The following is a 4,825-nucleotide window of genomic DNA, read 5'->3' as shown; positions in this document are numbered from 1 at the left end:
ATCTCTCACTATGTTACTTCAGCACACGTAGAGAACAAATATCTATAAGGACAGTCATGTATATGACTGGGATTTGACCCGAATCTGTTGCAACCAATCTATTCAGCAGTAATTGAAATTGCTTCCACCTTTCCTGTGTCGGTAATAAGATTGCATAACTTAGTGGTGAGTTTTCATGCATTGAATTGGACCCAGCATCCCTTCTCACGTTGAAATATACAGCGATATAAAGACATGATGAAAGACACGGGCAGTGTTTACTGGACTATAAAGACGTTAGGAATGAAACGGCCATGATACCATGTCGTTAGAAACGATGGAAATGAGGTTTACTTGGAGATAAAGCCACTAGAAACGAAAAGAGGGGGTTTAAAGTGATGGTGGCATAGATAATGAATAATTCGCGAGAAAACAGGAAAGACTTAGTTGTGTGTGAAAAGAGGTTATCCAGCTGATGTGAAGTTGTTAAGAGTAAACACGAGGGAAATTTCCTCGTTTAGCTGAGTGGAAACTAGAGGCTAGAACTTCAAACCCATCGGGGCACAATCAAGAAATTTAGTGTAGGCATATTTTATTCTGAGAGTTATTGAATTCGGAGATGAATTTTCAGAAATAGAATCATTTTAGGAGCTGATTCAAGAATATTTGAAAAGCGCGTGCAGGCAGACAAGGAGTGAATTAGATTAGATTAGATTAGATTACTTACAGTTTGGAAACAGGCCCTTTGGCCCAACAAGTCCACACTGACCCACCGAAGCGCAATCCACCCAGACTCATTCCGCTACATGTACCCTTGCTCCTCACACTACGGGCAATTTAACACAGCGAATTCACCTAATTGGCGCATTTTTGGACTGCTGGAGGAAACCGGAGCACCCGGAGGAAACCCACGCAGACATGGGGAGAATTAAACAATGACAGTAATTCTGGGCTGCCTGGATGGGGATGAAAAATAGAAACATTATCGAATTGGTTAACATTCATAGGAAAGAAATTGCATAACACCTGCAACTGAAAATGTTAAGGATAAGAAGAGCTGGTGGAGTTGGAAGGTGCAGCACTCATTCAACTTGAAATATTATATACCGTAAATGCACTGAGCTGTTTGGTTTAGCTCTACTTTAAATGGATGTTCGGTTAGCTTCGTCCGCTGACTAACTGGTTTATGAGAAAAGTGAGATCAACAGCGTGGGATTAATTTTCCCACTGTCTCAGGTTTCCACAAGGATCATCATCTCACTGTGGTGCCTCCAGTGAGCAAGATTTGGCCTGTCGATGTAAAACATCATTGTCATTGCCATCTGTTGTCTTGAACATTTGGTCATAATCAACTGAAAGGGGAGTGAGTCCATTTAATACTCTTTTATCTCCGCTTCAAAAATCCTGCGTCAAGACTCAACCTTATTCCAGTTCGACCCTTTGTTCCTTCCAACAGCAAAACTACTTGCCCAGATCCTTTACCAGGTTTAATGACAACAGTCAAACTCCACAAAGAGATAAATCTAATACTTTCGATTGGTTGAATGAGCTGTGCAGCTCTCAGGAAATTGAATGATATGAAACGATTTATACAGACTTTCCCAGGATGTAATCCAGCGCTGGGTCAGCGATTTGAGGAAGGTCATCAAGCTAAAACTTCACCTCTGTTTCTCTATCCACAGATGGATATTCACGTGGGGAATATTTGCAGATTTTCTGTTAATAATTGGCATCTTTAACAAAGGCAAAACATTTCCCCACGTCAGAAACTGGTGTTTTCAAATAAGTGCTACTTTACTCAACATTGTTTACAACTGCGCTTCAGTCTGATGCTTCAATAATCCCTGGTCAATGTCAGTAACAACATCTTTAGATAAGCATTGAACTTATAACCTTGGCATGTAATGCACCTTTAAGTATTCGGCGCTGACCAATTGCACTCTGGAGCCGCAGACAGCGAACCTGTCACGTGACCTACACGTACCTTGGGAACTTTAACTCAACTGCTCTACTTTGGCTGTGATTATTAGATTCCCTACAATATGGAAACAGACCCTTCAAACCCAAAATTCCATACCAACGCTCCGAAGAGTAACCCAACCAGAACCATTTCCCCTCTGACAAATGCACTATGGGCAATTTAGAATGACCAACTCACCTGACCTGCACAATCTTTGGACTGTGGGAGGAAACTGGAACACCTGGAGAAAACCCACGCAGACACGGGGAGAATGTGCAAACTCTACACAGACAGTCCACAGAGGCTGGAATCGAACTTTGACCCTGTTGAGGCAGCAGTACTAACCACTGAACCACAACACTGTGGGATCTTTGGTGGTGATGTGCTGCCCCACTGGTACCTCAGTCACTCACCCCGCTTCATTTCCCTGAACTGTCTGGTTCTGAAATTAAAGCTAATGTAGACAAGGTGAAACTGACATGAGCATGTGATTATTGAAGCATCAGGTTGACGAAAAGGATACAAAAGGGACACAAAAATGTGAAAACATAGACAACATTGAAAAATGGGTTTCCGATGGTTCCTGCGTTGTTTACAGACAATGTTACCTTGCCGCTGTCGCAGGGTTTTTCCTTCAATCAGCTTCAATCGGCACAGAATTCGAATCAGTGAAACTTCAGCAACTTCCTTCTGAAAGTTCATATGGGTAACATGAAACATATTGCATTCATTAATAATCTTCACCATTCCTACATCCAAGAACACGTTGCACAATTTGCATGAATATTGAAGATGTAAGAATGTTATGCAATTATAAAAATTCAATTACAGTTTAAATCGTAAAGTAGGTCGAATGCATAGAATGTCTCAGCATGTCAGAAATTCACGTGACCAGAACTGTAAACCAGCAGAGTGGAAATCTGTCCCTGAATCCCAATATCCACACGTTTGCTTGCTTCATGTACCCAGTTGGAAACCTGTGTGAAGGAGCATGCAGTCTGACAGAGCGCCTGATAGAATCCTTCACTGTCTGATCTAAAGCCGCAATAGGAGCTGCCTATTCTGGCTGTGAGAGCGGTGGTGTAAAGGGGAGGGCTTTGATATTCCCTAGTGTAGATTCACCTTGCCCTTATCATGTTAATTTTGAAAACCCTCTGTAAGAAACAGCACAGAAAAAGAGGAACAGGAGGAGGCTATTCCAAACACCTGTCCTACCCGCCGTTTGATATCATCATGGCTGACCAAACACGTCAATGTCTTTGCCCAGCTCATCCACAATAACCTGTCCCACAACGGGATAAAGACATTTAAGCAATCGACAATTTATGTGCAACTTTGGGAGGGAAATGTTTTTAGAGACAGTGGGTTTCTGCACGAAATTTGCAGGTTTTGCGAGTGAGCATCTGATTCTGGTCTGATCATGATTCCGTAAAAACTCACAACCAAGAAGATTAGGATTTTCCTCTGGTCAGTAGCAGGGACGAGAACTCCAGACGACAGGAATTGGCGATGAATCAACACAACACTCAATGATTCAACTCCAATTCTGGTGCGGTTCAAACACACAAACATTGAATAGCAAAGTTACAAAACTTGTAGAAATCTAACATGCTTTTCATTGCGCCACAGAGCTGCACTCGCCACAATTGTACTGCACCCAAAGTTGCGGGTGTCGTGGAGAAAATGTCAACAATCACGAGGAGATGCGGAGAGTCTTTCAAGGAGTAGATCTTTTATTTGCAAACAAAAATCGTGACATTCAGAAAACAAATGCTTGAATCCCCCCAAACCTCAGGGTCCATGGCATAGAGTCATAGAGTCATTGAGATATGCAGCATGGAAACAGAACCTCCTGTCCAACGTGTCCATGCCGACCAGATATCCCAACCCAATTTAGTCTCACCTGCCAGCACCTGGCCCATATTCCTCCAAACCCTTCCTATTCACATGCCTCTTAAATGTTGCAATTGTACTATCCTCCACCACATCATCTGGCAACTCATTCCATTCACATACCACGCTCTGTGTGAAAAAGTGGCTCCTTAGGTCTATTTTTTAATCTTTCCCCTCTCAAACTAAACCTATGCCCTCTAGTACTGAACTCCCCGACCCAGGACTTTGTCTATTTATGATATCCACGCTCCTCATAATTTTGTAAACCTCTATAAGGTCACCCCTCAGCCTTCGACGCTCCAGGGAAAACAGCCCCAGCCTGTTCAGCCTCTCCCTGTAGCTCAAATCCTCCAACCCTGGAAACATTCTTGTAAATCTTTCTGAACCCTTCCAAGTTTCATAACCGCTTTCCTGTAGGAAGGAGACCAGAATTGCACGCAATATTCAAATAGTGGCCTAACCAATGTCCGGTACAGCCGGAACATGGCCTCCCAACTCCTGTACTCAACACTCTGACCAAAAAAGGAAAGCATACCAAACGCCTTCTTCACTACCTTATCTACCTGCGACTCCACTTTCAAGGAGCTATGAACCTGCACTCCCAGGTCTCTTTGTTCAGCCACACTGCCTCGGACCTTTCCATTCAGTGTATAAGTCCTGCTAAGATTTGCTTTCCCAAAGTGCAGCACGTCGCATGTATCTGAATTAAACTCCATCACTTTATACCTTTTCTTTAATCATGTTTTGTTAGCTTATCAGAATGCCAACTGTGTTAGTCAGAATTACCTCACTCCAGCTATACAATAAACCAATAGTTTTGGTTCCCATTATCGTTCTGCTTCTGCAACTATGGTTTTTCATAATTCTACTTAATATTATTCTACTGTCACCATTAGGAATTCTACTGCCACCTGTTCTACAATGACCTTCCATCCCAGACTAACCTGTCATGATTAGATATTTAGCTACCCCATCTATCACAATGTTTTCCTG

Source organism: Chiloscyllium plagiosum, unplaced genomic scaffold (assembly GCF_037043375.1).
Source record: "Chiloscyllium plagiosum isolate Xiang-an unplaced genomic scaffold, Cpla_swu_hap1 HiC_scaffold_42, whole genome shotgun sequence".
Taxonomy (NCBI): domain Eukaryota; kingdom Metazoa; phylum Chordata; class Chondrichthyes; order Orectolobiformes; family Hemiscylliidae; genus Chiloscyllium; species Chiloscyllium plagiosum.
This window is presented reverse-complemented; position numbering follows the sequence as displayed.